Below are 21840 nucleotides of genomic sequence, written 5' to 3'. Positions count from 1 at the left end.
ACATGTCAAATTCCTGTATTATGTCTCCACCCCTAACTTCCGGTGGCAACATAATACAAGAATACTGACATCGGGAGGGGGGAGGAGGATCCTGGCTGCACATTGATGTCACAGTGTGCGCCGGGATCAGTCCCGCTAGCTGCGCAGCTGAGTGAATGCCTGCCGGTATTCACTAAAGTGGTGAGCGGTGACAGCGACGCGTGCCAGCTGCAAATGCTCTGCGTGCCACCTCTGGCATACGTGCCATAGGTTTGCCACCACTGCTATATATAATATTTTTATTTTCACTTAGATTCTCTTTAATTAAAGGTATAATAGGTGTAGACACAAAAGTTAACTTTGATTAAGACCTATATACATTTACAGATGTCTTTGTTATGGATCCGTATTGTATGGATCCATAATTCACCAACTACATAACTCTATGAGATGTACTATACTATATCATGTATCTGATCTCATCAAATGTCTTTTCTCATGGATTCAGTAAAACTATGTTCCATCACATGCCTTATCGCAGAGGTACTCTTCTGTATGAGCATTGGTTCAGGGAAGAACACAGCATATTATGAAGTCATTGTTGGCTCTATAATATAAAACTATAGGAGTATCTTGTGCCGCTGTACAGGCTTCATGCTCATGACCTTAGTGTGTGCATGAGGCCTTAAATGGTTACTACCTTTTCAACAAACTTATGCTTCTGTGTTAGCCAATATGATAACTAGCAAATGTGTTAATCACGTTATCTACCTAAAACGATGTTTGTGTTGGAAACGAATCTGGCCTCAATAGTTTATTCTCAGTTCCTTTTCCTTCTAACATATTTTCCACTGCCTGTTATCATGTGCAATCTGTCTCTAGCAGTAGAGAAGCTAGAATTACAGAAAGAAGGGGTGAGGTGTTTGCTTGCTGCTGTCTTATGTTGCCCAGGTTTATGGGAGAAAGGGGAAAAGGTAGGAACTCCTAGTGGAAGACAGAGTCAGGGAGACTCACAGAGAGACACGTTGCTGCAGCTTCTTATAAGTGTTTTATATCACCCCAGTGCTGTATTCATAGCTACACAGCTCAGTACTACTGTATATTGTCCTCCATGCTGCTTGTGATAGTGTGCAACAGAGAGCTAAGGGAGCATAATCTCCTCTTGTCTGTGTGTGCTGTGTAGGGTAGCCATCATAGCAGTTAGTCTCCACTCACCTGCCAAGGGTAAAACAAGAATTAGAAATATAGCCTGCACAGGCAAAAACTGGTGAAAATGACCATGTAGAAGTCAGTTTTAAAGGAATGTCGTATAGAGTGCTGTAAAGGAATGTTGCTACTTGAATAAACTGAAGTTCTGAGTTCCAGTATTTCTATATTTATACAGATTGCCAAGTACAAGGAATCTTTGTAAATACTATGTGTCTGCAGATTATATATTGCAAGTGTTTTATATATAATATAAGCATACAACTGAAAAAGTCAGCAGCATGAGAATCACTATAAATTACTTATTCTCACATTTTTCCCCGCAGCAACAGTGAGACATTATATTATTTCTCAGTCTTCGTGTTTAGCAAAAAAGCTGATTTAACAGGTAGCTTGTTCAAAGTGACCTCTGACAAAGCAAGTTTAAGCTCCCTCGAATCGTGTCCATGCATGGCTGCTTTTAAATGTTATGCTCTCAACACAGTGTGCACAGAATCTCCTTAGAAATCTAGAGCAATTTACTGGTAAAGTGATCCGGGTGGAGGAAGCATGATAGGCTTTTCAATTATGAAGTTCCATGTATTGTGAAAAATGGCATTCTTGTACAATTACATGCAACGAAAGTCATATAATTCTTCTACAATTTCTCGTGTGAACAGTTGGCAATGTTTGAAAGTAATTTCTAACAAAACATCAATTTTGTAAAGTTTGCTTAAAGTTAAAGAGGTTTTCCAGGGAAATACTATTGATGATCGATCTTCAGGATAGATCATCAATAGTTGATTGGCTGGGGTCCACCGCTCGGAACACCGGCTGATCAGCTAGTCGGATGCCCACTATTAGCACCATAACACACAGGGGGACATAGAGGAAGCTGCTGCTAGGATCCCGGTATATTTATGTTTTATTCCTGAAAAACCCTTTTAAGGCTTCTTTCCCACGAGCAGAGGCGTAACTATAGAGGGTGCAGGGGATGCGGTTGCACCCGGGCCCAGGAGCCTTAGGGAGCCCATAAGGCCTCTCTTCTCCATATAGGGAGCCCAGTACTATGAATAAAGCATTATAGTTGGGGGCCCTGTTACAAGTTTTGCACTGGGGCCCAGAAGCTTCAATTAATGTCTCTGTGCAGTTATGTCTCTGACCGTCCCACCCCCTCCCATTGATGGCTATGGACAAGGGGCAGGTAGAAGGCAGGAGTTTAGGTTGAGAATCCGTTTCTTATCCACCCGATGCCCAGTTAGTATGACATGCTGGGAAGAGGAGACTAAACAGCCTTTTACAATCATAGTGCAAATAATTATTGAGTGTTCTTCCTCGATAATTGTTACTGTAGCTGTGAACATGTTCAGCAACCCAACGATCAGTGATAAATTGTTAGATTCTCGCTGACTGGACCTAAAAATCATTGTTTGTCTGCGGTAATCCTTTCGTATAACGATTTGCTGATTAGAAATGAGTGGCAGAAGATTGACTAGAACAATTGATACTATGAATGAAAGTTCAGTAATTGACCAATTATTGTTCAGTGTAAACGCATGTCAAGTGCACAATATATGATAAGTACTTTACCGCTGGCTGCATGCTTGTTCCAATTTATCTTGCAGTGTAAAAGGGCCTTAACTGCAGGTTTTGATTAGCATTTCCATAATGCAAAAACATTTATAACTTTGTACCAAAATGCCCAGTAGCAAGTTGCACTTACGCACATAGAAGATCCTGCATAAATGTATTGTACTTTTGTTATGTTCTACAATTCCAGCTTTAAAACAACATAAATCCTAATATAAAAACCAACAGAAACAGAGCAGTATTCATTTTATTGTGTTCCTTATTTCAAAAATTGGCCAAATGGTTTAAATAAGTATAAGAGATCTGACAGGTGCGGACTTGGTTTCCAACTCTGAGCTTAGAACAATCATTCATTTTCTCCATTACATGAATGATAAATTATCACTATTCTGTGATATGATTTTCTGATGCCAGTGGCTCTAATTTAATATTCTCATCAATTTATCTGTGGGTACGTCAGATAAAATCATTATGTGCATCAAATCATGCTTTATATTAAAAAAGTCATTTACGTGATCAATGGTCGAAAACGTCATTGGGCACATTTAAATGTTTATAGTGAGCTCAATTTATTTCTTCAGTAGCTCTATAAAAATGCTCATTTCATTTGGCATGATCTGAAATATAATAAATGCACAACCGATGTTCTCTTTCTGATGTTTAAGATATACTATACCTAAAATGTGTTATTTTTTAATTTTTATCCATATAGGCGAGTCTATCCAATGCTTTATAATCACAAGGTAAGAGGTGACTAGATGCCTCTCTAGAGCGCTATGATATTACAGGATATAGATATTAAATAACCAGCAAGGTTGTTGATCCGGGTCTTGGAGTCAGGTAGGAACTTTCAAAAGATGATCCAGAGATTATTCTCACTGCCATTATGGAGTCGGGAAGGAATTTTTTCCCCCAAATGGCCAAGTTGGCTACTGCCTCATTATTTTTTTTTTTGCCTTCCTCTGGATCAACAAGGGGGGGGGGGGGTTAAACAGGCTGAACTAGATGGACTTTGTCTCCTTTCAGCCTAACATACTATGTTAAGGTAATATAAACCAGGTTCTTTACCTTTGTGTGATGGAACATGCTTACTATAAGGGGCTTGCTTATATGTTATGTAACCTGAGTGTACGTTTATGCATCTCATAATCAGCTGTAGAAACAGGAGATGGAACAATGCCGCTACAACACCGTCAATAATCTTCTCCATAAAGAAAAGATACCCATGGAGAGACAGTTGTTTTGGGGTTCTTGCACCTCATCAGTGCACAGTAAGGTTCTGATTGACTGGGTGAGAGGCCATGGGTCTGGGTGTATTGCATGGCAAACTTGGCAGTCTTCACAAGAAACAATACTTCTCCAGATGCTAATCAACTGTGGACATGGACTAGAAAAGCACCATATAAAAAACAGGTCCGCCTGTTGCTGGTTCAGGGCATCATACCCTTCAATCATGGAAGAGGCATGCCCAGAGCTTGTTGGCCCTCACACTTTTCCACTGCTTTAAGGGATACTGCAGAGGACACACAATAAGGCTGGTACACTAATGTAGGAGTCCAAACTAATGAAAAAGTGAGCCATTCTAGTGAGCATTTACTTGTGTATTTGAGTTTTGCTTGTATAGTCAAAACTGTATGAAACATATTTTACAGTAAAGTCAAGCTTTAGAGGGTTTCTTTAGTTTTGAAGCCACTGCCAGCCATCACCGGATTCCAGATCCTGACTCATAGGAGCTCTTAGGGTATGCAAAGAAATTAACTCCAAGAACAAGCTTCAGTGCATAACACAATTCAACCCTGGGACTGTGTTGAAACACATGGTATACCTTTATACTCATTCTCATCTGCACCCATGTATAAGAGTTTGTTTTTCTGGATACCAAGAGACTACCCTTCCTTATGTTTCTCCAACACATGGTAATACAAAATCTTACAAAAATGTACTGCAGGATAGTAAGGTGTCAAGACTTTTTGACCATAACATCTTAGATACATAACATTGCTGTGATTGTGCAGAGGTAGAGTCTTCTTAAGGCTTACATAGCCCATAATAAAGGTGATGGGGTCAACCTGAGATGTATTATTTCAGCTAATTTAGAATATGATGAACCATGGTTGGGAGGCAGCAGGAAGGATTGTTTATGTTGACATGTCCATATGTACAGTACAGACTTTTCAAGGACAGTATCACAAATTTGTAGAGAATACATAAATAGTCACTGAGATCTTTGTTTGATGAACCATAGTTTAACATATTTTATAGTATAAAATGTGAATATTAGCTATTTTTTGTGTTATTGATCAAACATACAGTATACTCTTTGAGACGATCGCCCGAAACTACATTGAAAACTAATCTTCTAGGGGGCTGGTCTTCTCAAAGAAGATGACCAGTATACATAATATATGGTGGAATGGAAAATCTGCCTGAGGAAATCTGGTCTGGAAAAGGGGGTGGTCTCCTTAAAGAGGTCTTTTTTTGGAGAGGTTTCATTGTATTTCCATTGATCTATATTGATTTAACCATGTAATGCTCTCCCCTGCAGCTCCCCGCTCCGCAGCGCGTCCCGAATCTTTCAGCACGAGCGGGGAGGTACTCGGATAAGGCACATTACTCGGACGAGTAGTGCCTATCCGAGTACGTTCGCTCATCTCTAATTTTGACCAATAGTTGCCCCATATAAACACAGGAGCCAACAAGGTAATTGAGTTAGAAATCGTTCGTTAGTCACTAGTTGCTTCATTTCAGCTCACTAAAAACAACCAGAAGGTGAAATTTACTAAGCCTGACAAATACTGCATCAGGCTTAATAAGATTTTCCCTAGCGCACGGTGTGCGCTGAATACAGGGAAAGGCACACACCTCTTCATGTATTCAGGGCATCCCTGTCACCTCCGTGTGCCTACATAGAAATCTATGCCTGGTCCCAACTAGGTATACATTTCTGGCTTAATTCGCCCCAGTTTGTGGCATTATTTATACATAAATCTGTTGGCCAGTGGCAGCCATATGCCCTCCTGACAAGCCCCACCCACTTTTGGATGGAAGAAAAGTTGCAAAATGTTTGTGAAGACTTTCATGAATGTCCCCCAGAATCCCTGGCAAAAATGGAGCTGTCGTATGAAGAGGACCACCATGGTTTTTTTCAATCAGCTAATCAGTGAGGGTGCTCTGATCTGATATTGAGGACCTCTCCTTTTGATAGGCCATCAGTATCAAAATCACGGAAAACCCCTTTAAATGTTTATCATATTGTTGACTATAGCATAATCAGATTATAATTATAATATCAGCACTGCATAAAACATTATCATGGTTAGAGAAGCATCATACACTATACACATCCCAAAGATCATAACTCAGTAATCCATCCATAGAGTGAGATTTACCTCAAACCCCAAATAAACATGCCAAAAAGTAAAGTAGAAGGCATTCTGTGACAGTTCCCAGACATAAGCAATTTCAGCCACAAAGCACCCCTCCCTGACATCTGAAAATCACAGCAGTTAAAACCAAAGGCATCGAATGAATACGAGATCCACATGGAAAATAAGTTCAATGATATACTGATGTACAGTAGTAATATTATTTAGCATCTTAACATATCTAAAGCTAAGGAAACTGACTATTTTCCGCCTACTGCACCATTTCAGGAATGATGAATTAACCTAAAAAGAAATAATCTGTTCATTTAAAGAGGATTCTAAGAAAAAAAGCTGCATTTCCAACTATAAGGAGGCTGGCCTAACTGGTCAACCCCTTGTGGGAATGTAGCTATGGCTGCATGATCACCATAAGTCCAGCGCCTCTGACCACTGGAGATCAGCTGATATTACCGCGGGAAGCTGCATGCAAGAAATCTAGTATTACATGGTGCCTTTTCATGTCAATAGGGAAAAAATATAATGCATTACACTTTAAACCAAGTCTAGAGACTCTCCACTATAGCTGAACCCTCTATGACATAAGGTATATGTAAAAGTGTTCAGATGTGCGCATAAATATTATAAAATTAAAGGGGTTTTCCGTGAAAAATGCTATTGATGACCTATCCTCAGGATAGGTCATCATAGTTGATTGTCTGGGATCCATTGCTTGGGACCCCGACTGATCCGGCGCTTGTAACTGCAGGCACAGCTCGCATTGATTTCAATGGGAGCCGTGCCTGCAGTTACAAGCGCCAGCCACTACACAGAGGTCGGCGCAAAGACTTCCGCTGCTTCAGCTGCGACCTCTGTGTATTTACGGCGCTCACAGCAGGCGCCCACTCAGCTGATTGGTCGGGGGCCTGAGCGATGGACCCCAGCCGATCAACTATTGGTGTCCTATCCTGAGGATAGGTTATCAGTAGTATTCTCCCTGGAAAACCCCTTTAAGCATAAATGCAAACATAAAAGTGGAGCACATGACTTCATTGCTGAATTTATTTGATAAGATTGAAGACAATACTCTCAGAGGTCTACACTGCTACAAGAATATTGGGAATGCAGATGGCCAAATATGATACAAATTCCTCATGCTGGGAATAAGATGCTAACGGTTAAGGCTAGTTACTTAAGACTGTAGTTTCCAGATAGAACATTGGCATGAATACCCTAAAACATATGTTGTGTTGGGACAGGATTTCATCTCCAAGCATCATCCCATGATCATGTTCTGCGCCAGTGGCATCACTTCAGTCATAGAAGTCCATAGACTTGCAATGGGACCAGCAGTGTACTGATGTACCTAGCAAAAACTAAACATAAACCCCCAGGAAACTGTGTGTCCCAATGTACTATTCTGTGAGACAAAGAAACGTGGTCAGGGATATTGCTTTTAAGCTGTAGTGGTGTGGCTACAAATAAAAAAAGCCAAGTCAACATTTTCGTTAAATGTGGCGTCATTGAGTACCAATACCAGACAAATGCTGGTCTAAGGCTGGGGTCACATAGGAGCCAAACACAAAAGTGGGGAAAAAAAGGAGAAAACTTTCCTATATACGTTTATTTTCCTAATAATGTGTTCCTCACTTTAGCTCAAAAAAATGAACCAAAAACAGCATAAAAAACTGCATTTGTGATGAAAGCCTAAGGAACATTGATAGTATAAATATCTTTTTTTTTACATGGTAGTAGGTTGGATGGACATTTTTTGGTCATGTGGTGGTTGACAGTGACAAAGACAGAACCCATTATGATAACCTTTTTAAGGCAATCTATCTCTCAGCTGCCCCATCCGCACACGTTAGTGTAGATTGTATAGAAATGGTAATATATTCTGATCTGCACTAAACTGTGAGGCTGCAGAACAAAAAATATTGGTACAACTTAATTCCTTTTCTAAATTGGGAACTACCCATATAAAAATGAAGAATTAATATGATGCAACAATATGCTGCGCTGGGTTGTAGTAGTGAATTTCCAGAATGGACCCTCATTCAGTTACATACTTTTTCTGTAGTACTTACAAGTCATCTGCCATTATTGTGATCAGAAAGCTAAACAGCCTAATGTCTTTTACACCTGCTTCCACGCAGCGGGTGTCTCTATTTCACTTTCCATGCCTTACTTGAGACTAATCATGTTTTTGCCAAAAAGTGTTTCCAGAGCTTACAGGACAGGCAGTGGGTTGTGGCTGGATCACTGCGCTACTGTGACGGAATCTCCAGCTGTTGTCCAGCAGGTGTAAACATAAACAAAGTCAGCTTACTACAGTACTGCTACAAGTTACCCGTCTGCAGTATCGTTATCAGTGATATCATGAAATAAATATTGTATTCAGGCCTCAAAGAATCAGAAAATAAAAGCAAGCCATCCTCCAAAGTTATAGGTACAGTACAGAACAGCCGGTACTATATGTGATCTGCCCAGTTGTGCTGCACTTTTTCTTAAGGAGTTCTCTGAATGACAATTTTTTCTTAAAAGGTTTCCTTAAAGGACACTTTTTCTTAAAGGAGTTTGCTAGTTTAAGGTTTCTTAAAGAAGACTTTGTACACATTCCTCTACTTACATAGTTTGTATGTAAACAAAAGACAGTTTTCAAAACTTTTATTTACTGATACAAGGCCCTCTTAAGGCCAATTTACAAATAACGACTATTGCATAAAGTTCGTTCAAACGACCGAAAATGAGCAATAATCGTTACATGTAAATGCGGGCATCGTGCAGTTTTCGTTTGAACAATGATTTTAAGGTGAACTTAAAATCCATCCTTCAGCTAGTGAGAGATAAAATATAAATTGACATCTAGTCTCTGTTATCTCCATGGGAGGCAGCAGATAACACTGTATTATGCTGGGAGTCATGAGCAGAACAATGCAGCTGTGTGATTAGTAACATGCTGGGCTCTGCAAACAGCTCCCGGAGGCCCTTTTACATGCAAATGAAGATGATAAAGTGTTAATGGCCATTAATGCAAAGAGAGCGCAAAATCTTTCAATCTTTCAGTTGTTTGAAATATTATCTTTGCATGTAAATGGGCCTTTACATGGCACAATTATTGTGCAAACTGAGCAATTGACTCCATAATCATTAGGTATAAGTGTGTGCAGTGAAAGAATGATCAGCGATAAATCGCTGATCGAATCTTTCATGCAGACCTAAAAATCATCATTGGTCTGCCGTTGCATCGTTCAGTCTAGATAGGCAATTGTTCATCCATGACTGACTGCCTGCTTACTGTGAATGAAGGAGGGCAGCAGGAACGATCTCCGGCCCACTCCGCCTCCAATCGCTGAATGATCCTCACTTTTGTGAAAGCACAGGAGCAATCATCGCTGGGGTGGCTGTGGGGCACTTTAGCCTGACAGTCGTCAGAGGGTCTTTAGGGACAAACTTCAGATAGATATTATAATTGCAAACAATGGTTTTACTTTTGTGGATAGAGATTGGGTTAATAATTTTTGCTGCTTAAAATTAAAACATACAGCAGCCAGCAAAAAAAACTGACAGCAAGAAAAGAGCACATAATAGTATAGGGGCAGATTAGGTGGTCCCTATATTATTTCTCTCCCAGGATAGATCTATGCGTATCACAGGCAGCTTGAATTAATTTGTTGGTGATTTTCCAACCACGTCTGCTGGAAGTTTGTTTCAAGCATTTACTATGCTTTTAGTAAAATAATATTTTACCCCAACTAATCTCAGATTGTGCCCCCTTCTTTAGTGTTTAGCTTCCTGATAAAACATTTCCCTCCTGAACCTTATTTACACCTTGAACATATATAAAAGTTTTGATCATGTCCCTCCTCTCCCTTCTTTCCTTCAGGCTATACAGATTAAATTCTTTACGTTTTTCCTGAAAAACAGATTACAGCATTATCATATTCCCCACTGCTGGGAAAAACATTAAACTTTTGGTGAATTGTCTGCTTAAACTATAGTCTACAATGGGGCTGCTGTGTTGTATAGTTCCTAAATGCTTTATGAGACAGGGATGTTTACATTAAACACCACTGCCCATTGTATAGGTCTGTAATAAGATTTACAGCAGAGTGCTGACCATAGTTTCATCTATCACTTTTCCAACAATCAGTGCATCCCATTAGCAGAAGATCTGTCAGCAGGAACCAAGCCTGCCCCAATCCACTAACACTGCTGTTTAGTGTTTACATATAGTAAAGGAAAACAGATCAGTAATATCCACAACCCAGTGTATTATTTACACAAAACTTGAACTTGGCATTGAAAAAAGTTATGTCCTATATATAGTAGTTACAAATAAGCAAATTTAGGCTTACAATATGCCAAATCCTCAATTTACATCACATAGAATGCAATGGGAAACTTTAGTTTGATGACTGTTAAAGTACACAATAAACTTGCTAGGTCAATTTGCACCATGTATCCTAATAGTAGTGAGTAGATCAAGGAGATCCAAATCAGGAAAATAAATGTGCTCAGTGTGTGAAAAGTTATTGCAGAGTTTAGAGACAATCACACATTCATTACATAAGCTAGGAAACTGGGAAGAAGCACAGTGAAGCCTATTATCTCAGCAAGCAGAGTATGGTTACAATGTTTCTTACCTCAGTTACTGACTTTGATGATGGTCCTCAGTCTTCTGGATCATTGAGATCCTGCTGTAACTTTCTAAATTTTCATGAACTCTCCACTAAAATAAGTAGAAGATGAAATGTGAAGCCCCAAGATGTGTGTTGTGTAGAAGAAAAGCTCCTGCTGGTCCTGAGATGTGATGATCTGTGCGCTGTGAGCAGCCTCCAGACCTCAGTGCATTGCTCACAGCTCACTGCTTGTTGTCACTGTTCCTCACAGTCCCATTCAGAGAGGCTGTGAGTTTTTAGGAGGGGGCAGGGAGGCATCATTCACAGGCTCCCTCATATAGACCTATTGTTGTATCTGCTGAGAAAAGTACCAAAAGGATTTTCCTTAGAGTTTCATTGCGCGATCATAGTTTCTGAAAAGCGGGCCAATAAGCAATGCTGAAATCATGGAAACTCATGTAACTTGACTAAAAGTTGATTATTCACAATTACTTAAAATGACTCGTAAGCTATGGGACATTTTAAGAACATTTCGCCAGTTTATATTTACTCAAGTCATGAAAGATTCAAGTCTATATTAAAAAAAAAACACAAAACCAGCACTTTTAAACATAACAGGGATTATCAGAGATTATGGAAATACAGATAAAAGAAAATAAAGGAAATGTGTATTATTCCAATTTACCTATATAACTTCTGTTTCGTATGCTGCTATCTGAGACTATGGCTGCAGGGAAATAGGCTTTGTTTGCTTGCACTGTCTGCATTGATCCATCGCCCATGCCTTCTATATGGGAACATAAATGACATCTGCGGGTTTTAGTATGAGCAATGAGTAGTCCAATCAAACCAATGTATCCAGTCTAAGGGCTTCTCTACGCGACTGTATTTGCATGGAATACACTGATAACAGAACCCAATGACTTCAATGGGTTCATTCTGATCTCTTTTTTTCTCATGAAGTTCTTCTGTATGCAAAAAAAATATTTGAACTTGCCTTTTTTTGTGCCCCATAGATGTCTTCCATATATATACATGGGTATGCATGATATGCTGCACAAATCCTGCGCACTGGGACCTCCTTACGCTTAATAGCCATTTAATTCAGGTAGTTATTCCTGTGCCCAAGGGTGCAGGTACGTACGCAAAGTACACTTGTTTTGTGCAATACGCTCATGTAAAGCAGCCCTGAGAACCGCTACACAGTATTGTTGTATTATGTCTCCCCTGGATGTGTGGGTGGAGACAAGGGTTGGGAGTAGAGATGAGCGAACGTGCTCGTTTAGTGCAATTACTCGAACGAGTATCACTATTTTCGAGTACCTGCCTACTCGGGGGGCAACGGAGGGCGGTGGCGGCGGGGTGAAGCGGGGGGTAGCCGGGGGGAGCTCTCTCTCCCCCCCCCCCCCGCAACCAACTGCTCCAAATCTTTTTGCCCGATTAGGCAGTTACTCAAAAATACCGATACTTCTTCAAGTAATTGCACTAAACGAGCACGTTCGCTCATCTCTAGTTGGAAGCCCACAGCGACAGGGAACGCCTATGTGATGGGGGCGAGCAGCTGATTGGCTGCCGCAAACACACCTGCCTACATGTGTGGCCCATCCCCTTGCCAAGTGCACACATCTCCCAGCTCCTGTGTCACCAATCTCCCTACCGGACTGCCATCTAAGCTTCGGTCCCAATGCCACAATGCTCAGACAAGTTACCTGGCAGTCCTGTCCGTTTGCTGCGCAGCTCACACAGCTACCCGCTGGCCGCTCTCCACTCTCCATCACGCCGGACTGCCGTGTCACGTCCCAGCTGCGATCCCTCCCTGGCCGCAGCATGCGCCGCCACTGCCACTCTCCACCGTCTGTCAGACTACTGTGTCACGTCCTAGCTCCTGTCCCTCCCTGTGGGCAGCAGGCAGCCCTGCTGCCACTCTTGGCGCTGTGCTCCCCGCTGGACTGCTGTGTCAGGTCCCAGTTTTGGTCCTTCCTTGGCCGCAGCACTCTTGGTGCTCTGCTCCCCGCCGGACTGCCATCTCAGGTCCCAGCTCCGGTCCCTCCTTGACCGCAGCATCCATACCTGCTGGCACTCTCCCCGCTGTGCTCCACTCCCCTAAAACGTGTTAGCAGCAAACCTACTCTCCATATTCCTAACCCTAAATCTACACTGCTGTAGTGCTGGGCGTTACATGGGCATTCCCAGTCACCTCCCAACCCATGTCTCCACCCACACATCCGGTGGAGACATAATACAACAGTACACTGCTACACACAGGTGTATGCATTTTTTAGCATACCTTAGACCAACGTATTTGTCCTATGAACAAGTCTTATTTGTGCTTGTATCGGTGCATTTTACTGCACTTTTTGTGCTTGCAGGTCATGCTTCTTTGCAAGCAGTAAGCGAACACTGTCTGATTTAACCCTTTCCAATCCAATTTCTATCCTGATTTTTCTAGGGGCCTTACTCTTTTTTTGCTGTTACACAACAGCGCTATATGCTGGCTAAAGCCAGGACTGCATGAGGTGACATGTTGGATAGGCTCCAACAGCAGAGAGGCTGGCAATATACAATAAGAGAACCCCGATGGATGTATTGCAACATTGGAGCTGTACAGCCTTAAATCATAATCTCTTCAGAGGTTAGACAGTGGATTGGAATGAGTTAAATGGCTATTTAACCTAATGAGGTCTAGGTGTGCTCTTTTTTTCACTGAATTGCGCAGCGCATTGCACATTGTGCGCTCATTTGCACGCCACCATAAACTTCTATGGGAACCTTTGGTGCACAAATACGCACAAAAATACAGCAGCTTCTATTTTTTTGTGTACGGAAGAAATACGTACACAAAATATGGAATTATGGACAAACCCATTGACATTAATGGGTTCTATTCTCTGTGTATTGTATGCTCAACTTTTGTGTGTGCCAATACACGCACAAACACAGCCATGTGAAGGAGCTCTAAGGGTAGCTTCAGATGAACAGATATGTGGAGGCATTTCTGCTGGTGAAAATCTCACCTGTATAACGCGACAAAGTGATGCCTCTGATTGCAATAGATTAGTTCAGACGAACCTGTTTTTTTTCATGCAAAATCTTCGCCCGTGAGAAGATAGGACCTGCTCTATCTTTATCAGTGTTACACAGAAAGCTGCCATGGACTTCTATGGCAGCTTAAAAATAAGGGAGGGGGAGTGAGTTACCCTGAGTATAACGCAGGAAAAAGAAGACAGCTGGCCTTAATTAGGGATTTAATTGGCATTCTATTGCACTGGAAGGGTGTAACACGAAAGCATGTGAAATGGCAAAAAACAGATCTATCAGCTAGCACTGACGTATCAGCCTACTTCTTGCCATCTCCTAACTTCATTCATGCAAAGAAAAGTTTGTACCTGCAAACATATTTGCACATACGTTTGTCTGAATCCACCCTATGTTTGTATTTTAACGAGCGAGTGCGATGTAGGTCAGTGAAAAACTGATCGTTTCACCTGCGATTTCACAGCAATTTTCCTGTGTAAGGGCTCATTCACAAATTCATTCTGTGAAAAATGCCCTGTATTCACTACGTGTATGTGCGTTATTTATCCGTATTATTTGCATCAGCCCCGCCGATCAACTATTGATGACCCATCCTGAGGACCGGTCATAAATACTGTAGTCCCGGAAAACTCTGTTTTATATTGGCTAATGGCATTCAGCTCCTTTTTCTTATTGCTAAAGCTACAGAAAAGGAACATTTGCAAAAACAATTGGGTCTGTCAAATAATTTGTAAAAGGGCTTGTGAGCTTTAGGCGATCCCTTTTTATAAGCAATGTCCCCCGACAGTCAGCTGATGACAGGTTGTCTCACTACTGAGACCTCTACCAATTAGCTATATCTGTGAAGGAACCTGGCAGCAAATGTACAATTCCTATTGGGAAAATGAAGCATTACATTGACATCAATAGACTATCCACGTAATACACGGACGCACCCAGCCCTCCAGAGCAAAGGGCAGGTTTTTAGCTGCTCTTTGCTTCTATTGATTGATGGAGGTTCTGCATGATAGACTCCTCTATTATGAATTGTCTAATATAGCATTAAACATTGCTTTGTAAACCAGACAACATCCTGCAACTGGTTGAACAGATAGTGGAAATATAAAAAATGCAAACAACTTTTTTTAAGGGCAAAAGTATCAATAAATTCATTATTAAAATCAAGAGGGGAAGAGTTGACCAGGATTTGTTAGTGTTACTTCACATGAATGCAGCAAATCAAGGGCTTAAAGAGCTTTAAATGTCATAAGTGACACAAAATACTTAGGCCATATATGCCAACCATCTGCCGGGTGAGGAAGAACAGTTCTGCATCTAACATGTCTATTGAGTTGGGCTAACTTAATGATGACATGTGGGCCACTTTGATAAATTTGCCATAATTTGTGCCATTGTCATTGGCTCGTAAAGTCAGCCATTCTACAATATTAGTGATAATCTTTATTTATATAGCGCCAACATATTCCGCAGCGCTTAGTGATAAATTGCTCTTACTTTTTATAGACATAGGATTACAAGTTTGTTTTTGCATGTGTTTAATATGACTTGTAAATGTTTAGCAATCACTTATTCTAAAAACTTATTCTAACTTTTATAGTATGAGTAAGTAGAAAAACCCAGCTTTTTTATAGTGTGACTTAGGGCTCCTGCGCACTGACGAGAGCGATATCTGGCCATGATTGACGGCCCGATATTGCTCTCGCAATCTTTCTGAAAAGCTGTGGATGCGAGGTATTTTCACAGGGAAACTGCGTTGCATCCCAGCAGGGCTGAAGGGATCTCCTGCTGTGGCTGTCACAGCCACAGCAGGGGATGGCGATCTTCTATCATTGATTTCAATGAGGCCAGCGCTGCTGTCACCCCATTGAAAGCAATGGGATGAAGGCAACCCCTGCAGCGATGATTTTTGGGGGAGTGGGGCGGGGCTTGAAAGATAAGCCCTACCCCAAAAATCATTCCTAGCTGTAGAAAAAAAAAATTACTCACCTAGAAGCGCTGTCCGCTGTCAGTCTTCTTCTGTATTCTGGTGGCTGGGGATTGAAAAATCCCCGCCTCCAGAAAGCGCTGCCTTTTGGGGTAGGGCTTATATTTCAAGCCCCCACTCACACCCACACCCCCCGAAAATCATCGCCGCAGGGAGTCCCCTTATCAATGAACACTGTGACAGTGCTATCACGGTGTTCAGTGATGAGGGGACACCTTGCGGGGATGAAGGAATCCCCTGCCACTGTTGTCACAGCTGTGGCAGAGGATCACAATCTTCTGCCATTGTTTTCAATGGGGCCAGTGCTGTTGCCGCCGGCCCCATTGGAAACAATGGGTGAGATCGCAAAAAGATGGACATGCTGCAATTTTGTTTTCACGCTGCATTACAAGCATTAAAACATCACACATGTGAAGGGAGCTATTGGAAGCCATTGACTTCATTATTTTGCAATTTCTTGCAGCCTCCCAGTGCCGGAAAATCGCACGATTTCATTGCCAGTGTGAAGGCGCCCTTAGGGATCACATTGAACTTTAGTTGCTCAACTGTTGATTCTTTTTTGAACAAAATGGGACTGTACAACAAGTTTTGATTTCAGATTAAAATCTTCATTAGGTACAGATAGCAAACAGCTCATGGCCGTAAGCTGAAGCAGTGAGTGATAAGCTTGCTGTTGGCATGTATTTCAATCAGCCTCTGTCCATTGCTGCTCTGCCCATTTAATGCATATATTAGGTGGAGAACTGGAACAGTTTACTACAGTTAGTGGTGTAGCAAGGTCAGGTGGTACCCAGTGCGGAAAAATTTTTTGTCCCCCCCCCCCTTAGTGATAGCACCCAGGGCAGCCTGCACCTACCACACCCCCTTCCTACGCCATTGCCCGACACTATTACTGCCCCTGACACTATAACTACCCCCTCACCACTGCTACTGACACTATTTCTGCCCCCTCACACTATTACTACTCCGTTACCATTGCCCTTGACACTATTACTGCTCCCAGCACTATTACTGCCCCATCACTGCTGCCCCTGACACTATTACTGCTACCAACACTATTACTACCCCTCACAGTATTACTACTCCCTCACTGCTGGCTCTGACACTAATACTGACCCCTCACCCCTGCCTCTGACACTATTACTGCCACCTCACTGCTGCCCCTGACACTATTACTGCCCATCCCTCTGCCTCTGACACTATTACTGCCCCCTGATACTATTACTGCTCCGTCACCGCTGCCCCTGAAACTATTAGTGCCCCTCACACTATTAGTGATCCCTCACACTATTACTGACCCTGATACACTAGTTCTGCCCCCTCACCACTGCCCCTAACACTATTACTGCCCACTCACACTGTTACTGCTCCCTCACCACTGCACCTGACACTAATACTGCCCCCTCACTACTGCCCTTACACTATTACTGCCCCTCACACTATTACTGCTCCTTCAGCTCTGGCTCTGACACTATTACTGCTCCCTCCCGCTTCCTCTGACACTATTACTGCCCCTTGATACTATTACTGCTCTGTCACTGCTGCCCCTAACACTACTAATGCCCCCTCACACTATTAGTGCTCCCTGACACTATTACTGACCCTGACACACTAGTTCTGCCCCCTCATCGCTGCCCCTGATACTATTACTGCCCCGACACACTAGTTCTGCCCCCTCACCGCTACCCCAGACACTATTACTGCCCCCTCACACACTAATGCTACTCCCTCACACACTGTTACTGGCCCTCCTCAAACAATAGTATTATTGCCTCCTCTACACGACTCCGTCCTCCTCCTTCCCTCTGCCTGACACCCCGCTTCCGCCACCGCACTGACCTCTCATGCAGTCCACTACTTGCGCTGGACTCCACTTGGTGACAGCTTCCATGGTCCCGCTGTCACTCCCCAAAAATGGAGTCTCCTCAAGTGACCAGCAGAGTTCCTCCGGCACATCCAGTGGCTCACATCCCCATAGCACGGGCTCATGTGCAGGACACGGCCGTAGATGGTCACACGGTCCTCGGATTTTATGATGGAGAAGAAGCGGTACTGACTGCCTGCTGTGACGAGCCATTCATCCCCTCCTAGTTCAGCCCATCTCCTCCTCCCAAGCCTCGCCATGCCCCAGGCTCTCATCCTTAATCAGTGGGTCCCTCCCTCCAGGCGGTGGCATAGCAGGATCAGGTGGTACTCTGTGCGGAAACTTTTTTGTTCCTACCCCCCCCCCCCCCGCCCCCTTAGTGATAGCACCCAGGGCAGTCCGCACCTGCCACACACCCCTTCCTACGTCACTGACTACAGTCACTCTGTTTCCGGATTGGTCTGCATATTGATAATTGACAAAAATAGCCTATTAACACTTCTATTGTTTAAAGCATTCTTACGTTGCAGCATTTTTTATCACATCTGCCTGAAACTTTTGCACAGTACTGGATCTGGTGTTGCACTACCATACTTGTTGCTGCCTAATCTACAGTAAGGAAACTTTTGATTGCATCCTCTATTTCAGTCATTTTGTCTTTGCTGCTACGTCATCCTCTATGCTGTGCTAGCAATCCCATGATGTATCAGCATAACATAACCTGACCAACAGATCCGGTACATCTCTGCCTGTTGGGATAATGCTGTAATTATCATTACCTTTTATAGTCACCTAAATAAGCTAAAGACCATACGTATGCAGTTAGGGAAGTTGAATTGTGATGTCCTTTATTATCACTGTGTGACAGGAGCCTCTAATCATACACAGTAAGGCCGAGCTCACACAAGTGTAATTTCACCACGTATTACATGCACGATGTATGTGCATGATACGCTGTGAATCGAGTCAATGAAAATACATTGATTCTCATTGATCCATTCACATTTGAAAATATTAATTGTGTGTCATATGCGTGCAAAAAAGAACACAGCATGTTCTATTTTGTCACCTATTACGCGTGATAGAGCCAATTGTTCTCTATGAATGCGTAATCATCGATGTACATAAACAATTACATTGAGCATGAGCACGTTTATACGTACCGTTACAAAGCGACAGTGCGGAAGGAAACCAGGAAGACTGCACATGACAGTAAGCATAAGATACGCTGTTATGCGCAGTAAAAAATTGCTGCCGTATGCAGCGATAGACTGGCCAACCAACCGTCTCCACAGAGGTAAAACGTTGCTTGACTCACGCAGCATTTTACACATACAGTCGTGTGAGCCTGCCCTCTGTGAAGAGCCTGTGTGGTACAGTACATGCAGTTTCATGATACAGAAAGTTCTGGTGACTAAAATTGGGACTCCAGAAGAGAACACAAAGTCAAGTAATTGCCATGAGATCACATGACCTACCTGAAGAGAAGGACTTTAGAAATATTCATATAGAAAGGAATAACTAAACATGATAATACTAGCTGATTATATATACTGGAAAGCTAGTTACATAATGATCACAGGAGTGGCCCTTTAAATGTCACATGAAATCTAATAAGTTTATAGTCCATCGTGTCATCCCCCCAAAAACCTATATAATGTAATGCTATAGTATTGTCAGAAAAGATAACTATCCCTAATCACATCTAGTTTACATTACTTTTACTCCTTCCTGCTCATATTACTGTGTATAATTTTATTCCGGATGTACAGATGGGTATGTTAAAGTCCATGAGGATGGTATCACTCAAGCCTGTCTGTATCTAGACATGTGTTTGCATCTGTAATGGTCCCAAAGAACTTACTATAGCACTTGTGGCGGGAAGGCCTAGTTTTGTCACGGTGACGCCAACACTCCAACTGGACCCTCGGGATGGTATGCCGAAGAAATAACAGAGTCGAGAGCAGCAATAGTTTAGAAATCAGGTAGTGTACAGCTTTACTAACTTTGATATTTGAAATACAAATTGAATTCACAGTTCTCTGTAAAAGTATTTGCAACAGGTACACAAAGATGCAGTACTAAGCGGGCAATTGAACACGATGAAAAATACAGTGATACTGATTTGATTACGACTTGACTTCAATGCTCTCTCTTTTCCTTTTCCTGTGGATTTATTTCTAAAACAATTTCCCCACTAGCTGCTTTAGATGAAGGGTTGATTTAGATTTTAGTGAAGTGTATATGAAGAAGAGGGACAAGTGGCTGGAAGGCTGATCCTGGCTTTGAATTCACCAGGTAGCTCTGACTCACTATTTGTAGAAGGCTGACCTCAGAAAGCTTCTTCTCTCCTCCTCCTGTGAGATGCCAAGGGAATGGGTTTACACCACACTCTGCCTTGGAAGAAGACATACTGCACTGCTGGCTTGCTCTCGTACGGGTACTTCCTCCTCTCCAACATGACTGAACTTCTACTATTTCCACCTCCTCTGACTACTCTCTCCTCCAACGCCTGACTATGACTCTCTCTTAACTGCTCACTTCCTCTTCCTTTTATCACCTCTCCTAGTTCCTGCACTTTCTGGACTCATCCCCCTCCTGCATAGGGACTTGTGTTTAAGCTGTCCCACTCTTGAGGTCTGTACTAGTAAGTTTGAAGCTATCAGTCAATAAGACACCAGCTGACATCAGGCTAAGCAATAGGCTTAGGAGAGAGACGGAGAGACACAGGGTCTCTCTCATAAACGGCACCTTCTATGTCCATAGACAGCACATAGATAGGTAGGACAGGACAAATGTTGCTGTGAGTGTTCTGTAATATCCACTGGGCCACTAAACATCATATAAGGGCCTTCTGGGGCATAGAGTGAAATGGCAGCAGAAATGCAGTCCTAAGCTCTTGCTCACAACCTGAAGGTTGTGGGCTCAGCTAGCCGGCTGTAGGTTGACTCAGCCTTCCATCCTTCTGAGGTCAATAAAATGAGTACCCAGCTTGCTGGGGGCTAAAAGATGACTTGGGAAGACAATGGCAAACCACCCTGCAAAAACTGTCTGCCAAGAAAACGCCACAATGTGACGTCAACCTAGAAGTCCGTCATGAATTGGTGCTAGTACCAGGCAACTTTACTTTTACCTTGCATCATATGCCAATACTCCAGCAGGCATTAAGTAGAAGCAATTATTCAGCTGAGGGAATGAGTAGTATCTGTAGGTATACATGGTATTTTCACATCATCCGTTATGTAGGAGGGACAGAATTGCGTTATTTTCTCAACCTCTTATCATCCTCTTGTCAAGAGCAGTTTGTCAGAGCCCGTCCGTGATGTTCCATCACATCTTCTAGGCCTTACTGTATGTAATACCATAAAAGCATGAAGAATTACCCCACCATTCACTAAACTGTAAACAAGCTAATAGATTTCTTTATTCTTCTTTTTTTCATAGGTTGTCATAGAAACACAGATTTTGGCATGAATGTATCTTGTACCTGTTTACACACGGAACACATTTTTCCAGAGGGAGGATGTTTGTTTACTGAAGTCAAATTACAATTTATTATTCATTTAATTAATTGTTTAGTCTCTAAACTAACATAATTTGTTATAAAATGAAATACCACAATGTCAGCAGACCCTAAAACAATCACCATGCTGATCATGCTACACCAAATGTAAAAGCTTTACAAATTCTTACACATAGTAAGGGATAATTATATTCTACTGTACTATAATTTAAGATCTCGACTCAAGTATGAACTTATCAAACCATTATTTAAGAGGTAGTCCTGTCCATATGTCCTATTAGACATTACTGAGTGGGATCCCCCACTCCTACGGTATGTAGGGTAATGATTAGAGTTGAGCGAGCATACTCGCTAAGGGCAATTACTCGATGCCCGCTCGGAAAAAAAGATTCGGCTGCTGGTGGCGGGTGGGGAGCGGCGGGGGAGAGCGGGGAGGAACGGAGGGGAGATCTCTCCCTCCTGATCACTGCCGCAACTCACCTCTCACCTGCGCCAGCAGCCGAACCTTTTCTTCCGAGCGGGGAGATACTCGCTAAGGACAATGCTCGATCGAGTAATTGTCCTTAGCGAGTATGCTCGCTCATCTCTAGTAATGATCTGACCAGACGTGGTTTTCCATGGCAGTAAATGCTGATCATAGAGGTTATAGAAACTAGACTAGCAATAATAAGATGGTCTCTGCTCTGGCTTCAACT

General features: G+C 42.4%; 2 protein-coding genes across 3 annotated transcripts in view; one reads left to right on the top strand and one right to left on the bottom strand.

Annotated features, from left to right (window-relative positions):
• Nucleotides 1–10991, bottom strand: part of MEGF10 (multiple EGF like domains 10) — a 106441-nt gene extending 95450 nt beyond the window's left edge. For both annotated transcript variants that reach the window (XM_066603140.1, XM_066603141.1), the window contains exon 1: nucleotides 10763–10991. The gene's annotated coding sequence lies outside the window, so the exon portion shown is untranslated. The remainder of the gene's footprint in view (nucleotides 1–10762) is intronic.
• C5H5orf63 (chromosome 5 C5orf63 homolog) overlaps nucleotides 1–21840 on the top strand; it is a 287813-nt gene that overhangs the window by 201260 nt on the left and 64713 nt on the right. The gene's annotated exons all lie outside the window — the stretch shown is intronic.

This window comes from Eleutherodactylus coqui, chromosome 5 (genome assembly GCF_035609145.1).
Source record: "Eleutherodactylus coqui strain aEleCoq1 chromosome 5, aEleCoq1.hap1, whole genome shotgun sequence".
NCBI lineage: Eukaryota > Metazoa > Chordata > Amphibia > Anura > Eleutherodactylidae > Eleutherodactylus > Eleutherodactylus coqui.
This window is presented reverse-complemented; position numbering and strand designations above follow the sequence as displayed.